Source organism: Rana temporaria, chromosome 6 (assembly GCF_905171775.1).
Source record: "Rana temporaria chromosome 6, aRanTem1.1, whole genome shotgun sequence".
NCBI classification, from domain to species: Eukaryota; Metazoa; Chordata; class Amphibia; order Anura; family Ranidae; genus Rana; species Rana temporaria.
The window spans coordinates 115021097-115037217 of NC_053494.1; the positions used below are offsets into that span (position 1 = coordinate 115021097).

The 16121-nt window shown below is 47.1% G+C and overlaps 1 protein-coding gene across 2 annotated transcripts in view; it reads left to right on the plus strand.

Annotated features, from left to right (window-relative positions):
• The first annotated feature begins 211 nt into the window (after window positions 1-211).
• LOC120943731 (caspase-8-like) overlaps window positions 212-16121 on the plus strand; it is a 44356-nt gene continuing 28446 nt past the window's right edge. Inside the window, exons 1-2 of one of the 2 annotated variants that reach the window (XM_040357215.1) lie at window positions 213-409; window positions 500-586. The gene's annotated coding sequence lies outside the window, so the exon portion shown is untranslated. Of the gene's footprint in view, window positions 410-499; window positions 587-16121 lie in introns of both variants that reach the window. The other variant, XM_040357216.1, reaches the window with a different exon arrangement.

The window sequence follows — 16121 nt, forward strand, 5'->3', positions numbered from 1 at the left end:
AAACCATACAGGTTTAAGAGATATTCTTGATACCTACAGGTGAGCCGTATTATAGGCTCACCTGTAGGTAAAAGTGACAAATAAGGGTTTACAACCACTTTAAGTAGGCTTTTGAGAACGGCCCATTGTAAAAAAAAAAGAAAAATATGATTTTATTGTGGAAAATTACAAGTAACCACCTTCTCTACATTGCCTATGATTTACAAAGGCATGAAAAGCCCAGTACAATATGTACATATCTTAATCATTGTATTGCATGTGCTTTACATGCTGAACTGTTTTTTTTTTTTCACCTGAACATGACTCTCTATCTGCACTTACATAATCCACAGCTCTGCAGCACATTACACGGAAGTGGGGGGAGGAGAGTTCTTATTTGGTACACTGCAGAATGCTCTCCTTACTGTTGGTATGTGTTTTTCTTGGATATATGACTTTGTTGCGTTTCATTTTCTCTAACTTTAATGCATATTGTAACCTGTTACTTTTATAAATTCAGAAATGCAGGAAGTATAACACAGGTCAGATGGTCTCATTTGCATGCTCTGTGCAATTAATGACTTAACAGTCAGAACAACAAAAAGTGGTAAGCGGAATAACAATTCCTTCCTTTATGTTAAAACCTGATCTCCTTATATAGTTGTAAGATTTATGTGGATACTTCCCTTTGACGTAAACAGATAATTATGATAAATCATGACTACAAGTGCTTAAATGCTTGTATTAGGAGTTTGCAAGTTACTTAATAGTATAGTGCAGCAGCATTAAAATAAATAGTTAGGATTTTTTTTTTAATCCTTTAGTATAGTTTGAGTGTACTGTCAATTTTAGGAATCCAGAAAACCTAAACTTGAAAGATAAAGCAAAACGTTGTCTATGCAGCAATATACCCACAGTATTATAAAATTGCCTCTATGGCAAAATATTATTAGAGCTCCAAGGCTTCATTTAAATCATGAGAACACACCCATATATTCTAGGTGCCAAAACGTTTATTATTAATTATTTAATCATTCATTATTTTTAGTAGTAATTATTATAAAATAACAATTTACATATCAAACAAACAAAATTCAAGTATACTGTACCAGTCACATACAAAGTTTATTACATCAACACACATAATAGAAACATTTAAAATTAAGGCTTTGATGTGGTCTTAACTGATTCACAGAACATTATTGTCGCATAGGAAATAGGTTTGATACCAGAGACAAGAGGTTTAACTACAGGCAGTGATAGATATATTGAAAGAATTACCAAGAAAAAAAATTGGGAGTTTTGAGGTGCAAAAAAGCTAATCAAATTGATATTACAAATTTCATAATTTTATTAAACCAACATGGTTAAAATAGATAAAGTTTAATACCAAACATTAAAAATCATGCAGTAACAATACAAAAGTTGGTTACCTCTACATGTTTCGCCATAATCATGTAATTCATATATTTACATTAATACAACATTAAATAGATCGTCTGATGTATGTACTCTCATCCCAAATGTGATCAAGGTTCCAAAGGACCCTCAAGGCCCACCAAGTGACCACTAATGTATCCATGTAAATATATGAATTATAAATATGACAGACCCTTTTGGGTCTTTGTATGTACCAGTGTCCTCTTCTTCCCTTCCTTTTTCCTTCTTTCTGATTATTCATTAAAATTGTTTATCTCGTTTTTAGTGACATTATACATAAGGTCTTACAAAAGCTCCAGAAGAAGCCATGACTATGGCGAAACATGTAGAGGCAACAATTCTTTGTATAGTGACCACATGATTTTTCATGTTCTGGTATTAAACTTTATCTATTTAAACCGCTTAACGCTAGTGTCACGTTGATATACGTCGGCAGAAAGGCACGACTGGGCAGATTAACGTATATATACGTTGCCCATTAAGAGGCGGCATTGTGGGCACGCCGCAAGCTTCATGAGTGTGACGAGGAGGGCTTCAATATAAGCCCTACCCCAAAAATAAGACCTAGCGCAGTATGTGATGTGGGCTGTGTGTGTTGGTATAGCGCCGCTCGGCGCTCAGCTTGCTTCCCGCTGCTCTCCTCCTCTTCAGACAGCTGTGAGTGGGGAAATTTTGACCTCCCCTCAGTGCTCGGAGTGGGAACAAGGGCTCCGGCGGGCCATGGAAGCACATAGCGGCACTCAGCTGATGTTCCACTGCTTCTCTCCTCTCTTCAGCCTGCTGTCAGCAGGAGATTTTGACCCCCCTCAGTGCTCGGAGCGGGAACAAGAGCTCCGGCAGGCCATGGAAGCGCATAGCGGTGCTCAGCTGATGTCCTGCTGCTTTTCTCCTCTCTTCTGCCAGCTCTCTTCTGTGGGGGATATCGGACCCCCATCCATTTGCAGTGCTCTGGCTGGAGAAGGGTGTGGCGCTATGTGAAGGTGTTTGTCACACATGGATTGCAGAAAGGTACAGTTTTCATTATCTGATAATGTAATCCAGAGCATTCTTGAGTTTTGCAGGCACTTTTACTCGGTTCCACTGGCCACTGGGGATTCCTGACAGGCAGGGAGGGAGATTGGGGGAGAAATCAGCACATGACAAGCCCTACCCCGAAAATAAGCCCTACTGGGACTATTGTTGCCAAAATTAATATAAGACCCGGGCTTATTTTCGGGGAAACACGGTATACACTCAGAAGCTATGGACAACACTTGCCTAATAATCCTTGGTTCTGGCCTGGGTTAGTGGAAGCTCCTTCATAGCAGGATAGGTGGTATTATGGTATAACCCTTACCCAGACACACAGAGACAGGAAGTGGTGTACATAAATAACTCTGTGAACATCAGCCTATGTTCACACTTTTGCAGGGGTGTTGCCAGTGTGGGACCGCACCTGTTATTGCACCTGCAACCGCTCGCTGCCCATTCTCTGATCCCTATATCTTTTGGTTTATGTACAACAATGATGATATACAACCCATATACTACCAATCTTACTTCAGCTGATTTTTTTAGGATCTGTCAAAGATGGCCTATATTGTAAGTGTTATAGCGCTTTGAACGTTGTTTTTATCCTTTTTGACTAAGCCACTGTATGCAAAGACACATTATAGTCCACACAATGTATCTATTAGGTATAAAATCAATCTTCATGTAGAAATGTTCCAGCTTAGGGATGAAAAATATTGTCAACTGAATGTCCAATAAGTCACAAGTGTGATGTAACTACAATTGTGAGAATAGGACAGGAGGCCTCAGAGGATATAGAGGAAACAAGGAGCAGGAAGAAGAGGAAGAAGCTGGAAAATTCTTTAGCAGTTAAAATGTCTCTGATTTGTTTTTATGGCATCTAACAGTTGCAAAAATGTATTCCACTAATCCACACACTATGATTCCTAATGCTGGGTATACACTATAGCGAAAAAACTTTCAGATCGCCATACTAACACATGCAAGTGTTGAAATCCCTCTTCACTCTATCCAAAACGAGAAAAAAAAGAGTTTTGCCGCTAAAGTGGTTGTATAGTCAAATTTTTTACTTTTACATAGAGGTAAGCCTATAATAAGGCTTACTTGTAAGTAAAAAAAATCTCCTAAAACGTTATGGTTTAGGAGATATTCCCCTCGCAATGAGCTGACTGCAGCTGCGCATGCGCATTGGGGATTCTCGGCTGAGCGCTGGAGCCGCGATACCCGGAGGACACAACGAGAAGAAATGTCATCTGTCATCTCCCTTGGCGTGGACCGGCAGAGATACCGACGCCTTGTTCTAAGGTAAGTATTTCATAATGAGCTAGTATACTAGCTCATTTATGCCTTTTGCTTTACAGGTGGCACAAAAAAAATGTTTTGACTATACAACCGCTTTAATTATACCGTAAAGTGGTACTCTTATTGTTTTTAAATAACAAACATGTCATACTTACCTGCTCTGTGCAATGGTTTTGCACAGAGAAGCCCCAATCCTTCTTTTTTCAAGTCCCTCGCCTGGCTCCTCCCCCCCACACACACAGAGTGTCCCCATTACAAGCCGCTTGCTATGGGGTCCTTGTGCATGTTTGCTACCAAGCCCTGCTCTATGTATCCATTGACACACAGAGCAGGACTCACTGGCTGTTATTGACAACAGTGGGAGGCAATGGCCCCTACTGCTGTTGCTGAGCCAATGAGGAGGGAGAGAGCAGATGCTCTCAGGCACATTGCAGCATCAAGGGTGGGCTCAGTTAAGTATTAGGGGAACTGGGGTGAAAGCTGCACACAAAAGTTTTTTTTTTACTTTCATTTATTTAGAACTTATATAGCACCATTAACCACTTCAGCCCCAGAAGAATTGGCTGCCCAATGACCGGGCCATTTTTTGCGATTCGGTACTGAGTCGCTTTAACTGAAAATTGCATGGCCGTGCGTGAGTCCATCAACCTACCAGCATGTCCTTTAGAGTGGGGGGAGGAAACCGGTCACCCAGAGGAAACTCACGCAAGCACAGGGTCAGGGAGAACATGCAAACTCCAGGCAGATAGCACTGTGGTTGGGATTCAAATTGATGACTTTAATACTGCTAGGCAGAAGTGCTAACCTTCAGCCTTTAAAATCAGAGTTGCCATGGGGTGCCTGCAGACCTCCATGTGCCTCTATAAGGAACACCTGCAGTGGACATGTCATTGGGCTCAGTTCTATATTTGTCCTATACTAGGGTGATCAGACATCCCCAGTTTCAGGGGACAGTCCCCGGATTGCGGACACTGCCCCCGGACCAAGTCTGTCCCCGGTTTTGTCCCCGGATTGGATTTGAACAGGGGCTGGTGCAATTTCAAAGACAGTCAGTGCAGAATAAAAAAAAAATCGGAATCACACCCCTGCCCCCTGCTCCCCCGCTCCTACTAGCTTAGGGGGGGGTGTATTTTTTTCCATTAACTGTGCCCCTTTCTGATGATCATGTGCTGGTCGGAGCAGAGGGAATATTTCTCCAGTTTCAGGTGCATGCCAATTCAGCTTCGCTTGCATGTTCTTCTGTCTTGGCTCAAGCCCCGGCCAGCCACCTGTCTGCTTATCTCCTTGCCTTCCCTGGTGGAGTGATCTTCCTCCGCTCCCCACACAGTAGTAGCCGGGCCCGGAGAGTAAGACTCCACAGGCAGGGCCAGATTTAGAACATCATGGGCCTGGTGCTGAGGATTTTGGTGGGGTCTTTTATAAATAATAAATAAATGCGTGGGAATGACATGAACGCAGCCCGGCCAAGGCATGTGACCAAAGGCACAGAACCCAGAAGGAAGACCAGGTGAAGATGGAAGTGCCTGGGCCCGCCTGATTCATCACAGCGCAGCACTGGAGGGCTCAGTCTGAAAATTTAAGTGTACCCTAATGTGCTAATATGCTGTGCATACTTGTACATTGTGGCATAACCTACCCCAGGGCCTCTAAAAAGTAGTAATGTCAGGAAAGTTTACTACCACTTTAATATAACAGGATCCCAGGAGCCTCTCATGGGGCCCCCTACTGACCCAGTGGCCCTTGGGCAGTGCCTAAGTGCACAGTTGCCAACATTTAAAAAATATTTTCAGGGACACTTTTTTTATATAAGTGCTATATTTAGAGTAGCTGAGATCCCCGATGTTCCTCTATACATCATAGTAGTAATCACAAAATTAAATGAGTACTAATAATGGGGCAGAACAAATATGAGAACTGAGATTTCCTTTAGTTGAACTAACAAAAGTGTGTCCATTCTAGAGCTGGTAACATTGAGGATATTCAGTATAATTTTAAAGAACTGTTTTTGTGGGTAAGCGACATAGAGGAGGAGTATGGACGGTATATAAGTGGGAAGTATGTGCAGGTGAGGGAGAGGAATGTGGAGGGTCTAACAGTGGGCACTATGTAAAGGAGAGGAGTGCAAAGGGTACGGCAAAAGGCACTATGTACAGGAGAGGAGTGTGAAGGGTATGACAATGGGCAGTATGTACAGGAAGAGTGTGGGGGTATGACAGAGGGTAATACATACCAGAAAGAAGTATGGATGGTATGATGGGGAGTATGTACAGGAGAAGGAGTGTGGAGGGTATGACAGTGGGCAGTATGTACAGGAGAGGAATGTGGACAGTATGATATTGGGCACTATGTATAGGAGAGGAGTGTGGAGGATATGACAGTGAACGCTATGTATAGGAGAGGAGTGTGGAGGGTATGACAGTGGGCACTATGTATAGGAGAGGAGTGTGGAGGGTATGACAGTGAGCAGTATGTACAGGAGAGGAGTGTGGAGGGTGCGACAGTGGGCACTATGTACAGGAGAGAAGTGTATTACAGCAGGCACTATGTACAGGAGAGAAGTGTATGACAGCAGGCACTATGTATAGGAGAGGAGTGTGAAGGGTATGACAGTGGGCGCTCTGTATAGGAGAGGAGTGTGGAGGGTATGACAGTGGGCACTATGTATAGGAGAGAAGTGTGGAGAGTATGACAGTGGGCACTATGTACAGGAGATGAGTGTGGAGAGTATGACAGTGAGCACTATGTACAGGAGTGGAAGGATATTTAGGGACTGCGTAGTGGTTAAGCGGGTCATACATGGATTGAAATTACACCAATTATGCAGAGACCAGCCATAGTCGATCTATTTATGGGCTAGCTGGTTTTACACAAGTCAATCTATTAATTGACTTGAGTACAACCAGCCTGTTAGGTTTTTCCCAAAACAATCAGTGCTGCCAGCTATAGTTAGCAACACTGATCATTGCACTCACTGGCAGAACACAATAACACTGCAGGATTGATTCCCCCATCCACAGGTCAGCAGGTGAGAGGGTGTGTGGGGGACAGGCTGGGGGGAGATACTAGTCAGTGGCTGGGTAGGCACTGGTAGTATCAGAGCCAGATACACACCATCACTTTATGTGATGAAAAAAAACGACATTTTCTGTGAAGTAAAAAACAACGTTTTTGAAACTTCAATTTTCAAAGACGAAGTTGCCTGCACACCATCGTTTTTTCACAATGCTCTAGCAAAGCGAGGTTACGTTCACCACGTTTTTCCATTGAAGCTCGCTTCATAACTAGCTTCTGGGCATGCGCGGGTCTAAAAACGTCGTTTTAAACGTCGTTTTTTGCTACACACGGTCAATTTCTGTGAAGTAAAAAACAACGTTTTGAAAAACGACACATAAAATTGAAGCATGCTTCAATTTTTTTTTGTCGTTTTTTACAAGACATAAAACAACGTTTTCCCCCACACACGGTCATTTAAAGTGACGTTTTTAAAAATGTCGTTTTTTTTCATCACATAAAGTGATGGTGTGTACGCGGCATTAGAGCGAGAACAATAATTCTAGCACTAGACCTCCTTTGTAACTCTAAACATGTAACCTGAATAAAAAATTAAAGCATCGTTTAGGATACCAAAAAAAATTGTGATAACTTAACGAACTAGTGTTTTTTTTTAATGAATGAAACAGTTTTTTTCCCAAAAAAACATGTTTGAAAAATTGCTGCGCAAATACCGTGCTAGAGCTGCACAATTAATTGTTAAAAAAATCGTGATCTCGATTCAACCCCCTGACGATCTCCAATGCAGAGTTTGCTGATTCTTTCATATAACAAGTGGAAAGACTTTCAGCTATCAAAAGAAAATATCTGGGCAGTCTGCCAAGTTTTTAACAGGAAACATTGGGGCAGATTCTCGTAAAATGGCACAAAAATGGGCGGGCGTAACGTATCTTATTTACGTTACGCCGCCGCAAGTTTTTCAGGCAAGTGCTTTATTCACAAAGCACTTGCCTGTAAAGTTGCGGCGGCGTAGCGTAAAACACCCGGCGGAATTCAAACTCGGTGGGTAGGGGGCGTGTTTCATTTAAATGAAGCGTGCATTGTGCTAAATGACGTCGCAAGGACGTCATTGGTTTTGACGTGGACATAAATTACGTCCAGCACCATTCACGGACGACTTACGCAAATGACGTAATTTTATAAATTTTCGACGCGTGAACGACGCCCATACTTAACATTGGTTGCGCCTCATATAGCAGGGGCAACTATACGCCGGGAAAAGCCTAACGTAAACGTCGTAACTTTACTGTGTCGGCCCCGCGTACGTTCGGGAATTCGCGTAGCTAGCTAATTTGCATACTCGACGTGGAAAAAAAAACGGAAGCCCCACCTAGCGGGGGAAAAAAAAATTCAGTTACGATCCGACGGTGTAAGAGCCTTACGCCTGTCAGATCGAATGGATATCTATGCGTAACTGATTCTAAGAAGCAGTCGCATAGATACGACGCCCCAGATTAGGACTTACGACGGCGTACATGGCGCTGCGCCGTCGTAAGCCCTTTGAGAATCTGGGCCATTGTAACTAACACTTCCTTCTTAGATCAAAGGGATACACTTCTGTGTGTAAAGAAAAAATCTGGGCAGTCTGAAACAACATGAAACATTGGGGCAAATCCACAAAGCAGATGCGCCGACTTAACTCGAGATTTCTAATTTTACTCCGCGCGTATCTTTGCGCCCGATCCTCAAAAGGAAAAATCCGGTTTTTCCGTCCTACTTAAAATAATTACTCCGGCGCATCCTCTGACGCAAATTACGCTAGTCACGCCGCTTTATTTGATAGGCAAAGATGCAAATGAGGGAGATAGGGCGATCCTCAAAATTAAGTGTGTGCGCCGTAGATTACGCCCTGTGCGCCGTAGATAACGCCCTGTACGCACCTGTTAGTTTTCTGGAGCAAAATTAGACTTTATAAAAGCAGCCCTAATTTTACACCAGCCCTGTAAAGGTCTGCTGAAGCAACACCATTTAGGAAGAGCTGCCAACACTTCTTTGCTTGACTTCATTGTGACTGCCAAAATCCCTGGGCCATCAATGATTATAACGGCACTCGCAACTTTACAGGCGCAGAGAAGGAGGAGGGCACAGAGGAGGAGGAGGAGGGCACAGGAGAGGATATACCGCCCACGCCAAGATCTCTTTGGCATGACTGCGTCTGAGGTCATTGGCAACTTCAGATTTAACCAGGAAGCCATCCTGGACTTAACCAGGATCCTGCAGGATGATCTGAACACCCCAACCCAACGATCCCATGCCCTGCCAGCTCACATTAAAGTTATGGCCACCCTGCATTTTCTGGCCACTGGGTCTTTTCAGAGAACATGTGGAGGTCTGGCTGGGATGGTACAGTCCTCGATGAGCAGGTGTGAGCACCAGGTTGTCCCTGCAATACTGAGACGCATGGGCAGTCAATTTGAAAAGCCCACCCAGGAGGACCAGCGAATGAAGAGCATGGCTGACTTCTATCAGATTGCCCGATTCCCACGGACCATTGGGGCCATTGACTGTACCCATGTGGCACTACAGCCACCCCATGATACAGAGCACCTGTTCAGGAATCGCAAAAACTGGCATTCCATCAATGTCCAGGTAATCGTGGATGCCCATGGCCTCATCTGGCATGTGTGTGCCAAATTTCCAGGTTCGTGCCATGACAGCTACATCTTTAGGCAGACCAACATATCACGTGAATTGGAGCAGAACGTGTATGGAGACAGCTGGCTGGTTGGTGAGTGACATGTGTGTCAGGTATGACTGTCCCCCCCCCATGATGCAGACATCACATGGGGCACATGCATGACTAATATCCTCCTGTCTTTTCCCTTCCAGGTGACTCTGGATATGCCCTGGGACCTCACATGATGACCCCATTCAGGAACCCCCAAACCCCAGGAGAGCAACGCTACAACGAGGCTCATATTCGCACCCGGGCAGTAGTGGAGCGTACTTTTGGCCTGCTGAAGTCCCGCTTCAGATGCCTGGACAAGACTGGGGGTACACTGCTGTATTCCCCAGACTTTGTGTGCCAAATAATAGGGGCTTGTTGCATTCTTCATAACTTTGCAATGAGAAGGGGACTGGAGATTAACTTACGTGCTGACCTGACCCCCCACCCAGGCAATCCCCCCCTAGCCCACTCTACCCGGTCTACTGAGGGCACAGTAGCCAGGAGACGCCTCGCAGAAGGCATCTTTTCTCAGTAAATGGCCAGAAATCATCTCACAATGATATTATTTGTTTTCACTGCAAACGCACATGAATTATGTGACAATGATATTATTTGTTTTCACTGCAAACGCACATGAATTATGTGACAATGAGAATGTTGCTTTGCACAGTAAACGCACATGTTTAATGACACATTGAGAATGTTTTTGTCTCTGGAAACGCACATGATTTATGTCACAATGAGAATGCATGAATGCACACCACTGTGGTCCCTAGCACAAACACATCACATGCACATCGAATTGGATTAGATCCAAGTACCCCCCCCCTTTGGTACTTGGGAGCAGTAACGCCCCGCCACGGCTCCAATTATGTCACTGTGCATTCATACACCATTCAGGAACCTAGGATGACTTCTCCCTGGTCCTGGGGATCCCTTCTCCACCAAAACTGAGGGTGACAGCCTTATTTTGTCAGGAATGCCACCCCCCCACATTCACACATCATTCACACACATAAACCAAATCATAAGTACAGTATAATAACCCAAATTTTAAAACCAAAAAAAAAAATAAAAAAAAAGTACCCCTGGTATTTAAGTCCGGCGGCGAGTGCTCCGTCTAGGCTGCCCACGGGCAGGGGCACGGCCACGGGCACCTGGAGGATCTTCACGGGGGGGGGAGCAGGGGAGGGAGTATCTTCATTGGGGGGGGGAGCAGGGGAGGGAGTATCTTCATTGGGGGGGGGAGCAGGGGAGGGAGTATCTTCATTGGGGGGGAGCAGGGGAGGGAGGAGCCTCCCCTGGTGTCTGACCTCCGGCTGGCCTGCCCTCCAAGGCCACTGCTATCCTGGTCAGGCAGTCAGTGATGGCAGCCGTATTGGCCTGGCCAGCCCGTGTGTTCTCCTGCACAGCCCGGGTGTTGTCCTGCACAGCCCGGGTGAGGGCAGTCACCTCCTGGCCCACGCCTGTTGTGGCGGTATGCAGGGACCACAAACAGGTGATGACACCCAATGAATTGGTGGCCACATCACTGAGTGACTCCCTCATTACATCCAGGCTGTGCTCCATCTTGGCCATAGTTTTTTTGATGTCACCCAGACTGCGGGTCTGCTTGGCATTGTCCCTCAGCAGACTGGCCGGCATATGCTCAGACCCCACCCTGGTGTCCTGGGTCGCCATCCTGCCTGCCCCTGAGGCTTGTGGCCAGGTAGGAGGGGATAGAGTGACCCTTGTGGGTTGCGGCATGTTGTGGGAGGAGTGGGAGGGGCTACCTCTGATGGTGGCCTGACTGGTGCCAGCCTCTGGGGGAGCCTCTGGGGTAGCCTCTGGGGGAGCCTCTGGGGGAGCCTCTGGGGGAGCCTCAAGGGGAGCCTCAAGGCTAGCCTCAAGGGTATCGTCAAATGTCATCAGATCTGTGGCAATAATGATTTCCCGGCCAATATGGAGATCTTCTTCCTCCTCCCCCTCATCCTCCTCCCCCTCATCCTCCTCCCCCTCAGCCTCCTCATGAGGGGAGGTTTGGCCACTCCCCTCCCCTGGGGACTCCTCAGCAGCCTCCTGTCTTTGGGGTGGTGCAGCAGCCTGGCCTGATGGCCCAGCAATCTCCTGGTCATCTGTGGAAGACACCAAACAATCACAGGTTTGAGGATCCACACACTTGGCACATGTTCCCTTCCCCCACCCACACATGCTAATCACCAAATAAAAAAACAAAAAACCTTACCTGGCCTCACAGGAACATCAGACTGATAACCAGGCAGGCCCACCACCTGCTCTGGCTCGAAACACCGGGCCACTGCCCATTCCTCCTCAGTCAGCCGGATGGGGCATGGTCCCCCTCCTCCAGTGCCCCTCCTATGCGCAGTGAGCTTGGCCACCTTATTGCGGACCACGCTCCTCAGATCATTGATCTTTTTCTTAATGCCAGCGGGGGTCCTCGTCTCCCCTCCCCCCGCCGCATTTATGTGATCTGTTATTTTGGCATAGATCCTCTTCCTTTGGGCCGGGGAGGTGTTCCGGCTATCAGGCCCATGTAAATATCTTCCATATTGGATGATATACCTGGCAAGGATTTGCTTTTCAACATGTGAAAAATTCAGCTTCCTGCGTTTGGGAGCCATCACAGACACCACCCAGCAACAAGAAGCCAAACAGGACAAACACACAAAAATACACACACAAGCAGACAGCTACTACAAAGTAAAATACAAACACACAAAAATACACACCAAACAAATACACAAAAATACACACAGACGCAGACAGCTACTACAAAGTCAAATACAAACACACAAAAACCAAACACAAAATCCAAGCAGAAAAAAAACAAACAAAAAAATTAGCAGAAACAATCAAACAAAAATTACACTTATCACAAACAAACAACAACTACTATCTACTACTCCTCCAACACTTCTCTATCAAACACAACTTACCAACAAACACTGACAAACTAAGAGCAGAAGCAAATTGCTCATGGAAGGGAACACAGGGAAATACTTTTGCAAATGAAGTGTGTTTGACTGGAGCTAGTTAAGCACAGTGCGATCCTCAAACTAAGTACACTTGGCCTTTTACCTATCTCACTGATTGCGCCAAGCAAAGTTCTGCACATGCGCAGTGAGCAGCAGATTCCTGCGCGCATGAGCAGTACGGCCGGACCTTCATTTGCATGGGGTCACGGCTCATTACAATGAAGCACGCCCACTTCCTTCCCACTTGCCATAACCCCGCCTTACGCCTCCGAATTTAGGTTACGGCAGGCGCAATTTTGTGCGCAAATGCGCTGTGGATACGGCAATTACGACACCAACTTAGGGCGCCGTAACTTAAATGACATAAGTTAGGAAAAACTTATTTTGCGCCGCTGGCTGTGGATTTGGCCCATTGTAACTAACTTCCTTCTTATGGGCCGTACAGACGACCGAACATGTCTGCTGAAACTGGTCCGTGGGCCAGTTTTAGCAGACATGTTCGGTCGTGTGTAGGCCCGAGCGGGCAGGATTCCAGCAAACATTTGCCCGCCGGGCCTTTTCCCAGCGGGCAAATATTTCTGGACTTGTTTTAAAACAGTCCGCTGGAATCCTGCCCGCTCGGACATGTTCGGTCGTCTGTACAGACCTACCGTACATGTCCGAGCGCCCGCCATCCCTCGCATGCGTCGAATGACTTTGACGCATGCGTGGAAGCATTTAACTGGCAGGGCCACCCACGTCGCCGCGTCATCGTCGCCGCGTCATCGTCGCGGCGACGCCGCGGACACGCCCCGCGTATTGTTTACGCGCGGATTTCTGTACGATGGTTAGTACAGCCATCGTACAGAAATCCCCGGGCAGACATGTACGGTGAAAACGGTCCGGCGGACCGGTTTCATCGTACATGTTTGCCCGTGTGTACGCGGCCTTAGATCAAACTTCTGTGTGTAAATGCAGGAAATTTAACCACTTAAAGTCCAACACTTGTTTCTTAAGTTAAAAAGCAATATTTTTTGCTAGAAAATTACTTGGAACTGCCAAACATTATATATATTTTAGCAGAGACTCTAGAGAATACAATGGCTATTGCTGCAATATTTTATGTCACACTGCATTTGCCCACTTTAATGAATAATAAAAACCATAAAAACAAAACAGTGAAGTTAGCCCATTTTTTTTGTTTTGTTTTAATGTGAAAGATGATGTTACGCCGCAAGAATCGTGAGAGAATCGTGATCTATCTCTATGCAAAAAAATTGCAATTCTCATTTTAGCCAGAATTGTGCAGCTCTATACCGTGCAACATAAACAGTGCAAAGACCACCATAGAGTAATTCTCTAGCAAAAAACAAATGATGATTTTTACATGTAGTAGAGAAGTGTCAGAATTGGCCTGGGTGGCAAGGGGTTAATTACCATGAGTAATATACAAATATTATTATAAGCACTGTGGGCCAGATCCTCAAAAGAGATACTCCGACTTAACTGCTGTTCAGTCTGTGTGTAACTTTGGAAACGATCCTCAAAAGGCTTTTTCCAAAGTTAGACAGAAGATCAGGCATGTGTAATTGAATTACACTGCCGAATCTTAGGATGCAGTACCGCATCCGCCGCTGGGGGCATTTCGAGTCGAAATGCCGTTGCTAGTATGCAAATTAGCACTTAAGGCGATCCACAAAGCTTTCTAGCTTCGTTTTTGCGCCGTAAGTGTTATTTTGCAAGTGTAAAATTAGGGCTGGTTCTACAAAGTGTAAACTAGTCACACCTTGTAAAAGCCCATTCCAGCGACGGCATTTGGTATGCTTTCCCGAGGGAGAACTCCACGGCAATTTGTAAAAAACAAAACCGGCATGGGTTCCCCCCCAGGAGCATACCAGGCCCTTAGGTCTGGTATGGGTTGTAAGGGGACCCCCCCTACGCCGAAAAATCGACGTAGGGGTCCCCCTACAATCCATACCAGACCCGTATCCAAAGCACGCTACCCGGCCGGCCAGGAATGGGAGTGGGGACGAGCGAGCGCCCCCCCCCCTCCTGAGCCGTGCCAGGCCGCATGCCCTCAACATGGGGGGGTTGGGTGCTCTGGGGCAGGGGGGCGCACTGCGGGCCCCCCCACCCCAGAGCACCCTGTCCCCATGTTGATGAGGACAGGACCTCTTCCCGACAACCCTTGCCATTGGTTGTCGGGGTCTGCGGGCGGAGGCTTATCGGAATCTGGGAGTCCCCTTTAATAAGGGGGCCCCCAGATACCGGCCCCCCACCCTAAGTGAATGGATATGGGGTACATCGTACCCCTATCCATTCACCTGGAGGCAAAAAGTAAAAGTTAATAAACACACAACACAAGGCTTTTTAAAATATTTTATTATTCTGCTCCGGACGCCCCCCCTGTCTTCGTTATTAGCTCTTTTACCAGGGGGGGCTTCTTCTTCCACTCTCCGGGGGTCTTCTCCGCTCTCCGGGGGGGGTTTCTTCTTCCGCTCTCCGGGGGGGGCTTCTCCGGACTCCGGGGGGCTTCTTCCATCTTCTCTCCTCTTCCGCTCTTGACTCGGCGAACCCCGGTTCTTCTGCAGCTCTCCGGTGCCTTCTTCTTCAGCGCTGGCTGCCTGCTATGTTTGTGTGTTAGCTCGATTTCAAACAGGCAGCCAGCGCGGTCTTCTGTGGCGTCAGGGTCTTCTGGTCTTCTGTTCTTCCGATGTTGCCTCGTCGCCTGTTGTCGCTGTAATGATGGAAGCGCGCCTTGCATCCCATTTATATAGGCATCACCATCCCATCATGCTCCGGCAGGTACCCACGTGGTGGGTGCCTACCCACGTGCACCCACCACGTGGGTACCTACCGGAGCATGATGGGACGGTGATGCCTATATAAATGGGATGCAAGGCGCGCTTCCATCATTACAGCGACAACAGGCGACGAGGCAACATCGGAAGAACAGAAGACCAGAAGACCCTGACGCCACAGAAGACCGCGCTGGCTGCCTGTTTGAAATCGAGCTAACACACAAACATAGCAGGCAGCCAGCGCTGAAGAAGAAGGCACCGGAGAGCTGCAGAAGAACCGGGGTTCGCCGAGTCAAGAGCGGAAGAGGGGAGAAGATGGAAGAAGCCCCCCGGAGTCCGGAGAAGCCCCCCCCCCGGAGAGCGGAAGAAGAAACCCCCCCCGGAGAGCGGAGAAGACCCCCGGAGAGTGGAAGAAGAAGCCCCCCCTGGTAAAAGAGCTAATAACGAAGACAGGGGGGGCGTCCGGAGCAGAATAATAAAATATTTTAAAAAGCCTTGTGTTGTGTGTTTATTAACTTTTACTTTTTGCCTCCAGGTGAATGGATAGGGGTACGATGTACCCCATATCCATTCACTTAGGGTGGGGGGCCGGTATCTGGGGGCCCCCTTATTAAAGGGGACTCCCAGATTCCGATAAGCCTCCGCCCGCAGACCCCGACAACCAATGGCAAGGGTTGTCGGGAAGAGGTCCTGTCCTCATCAACATGGGGACAGGGTGCTCTGGGGTGGGGGGGCCCGCAGTGCGCCCCCCTGCCCCAGAGCACCCAACCCCCCCATGTTGAGGGCACGCGGCCTGGCACGGCTCAGGAGGGGGGGGGGCGCTCGCTCGTCCCCACTCCCTTCCTGGCCGGCCGGGTAGCGTGCTTTGGATACGGGTCTGGTATGGATTGTAGGGGGACCCCCTACGTCAATTTT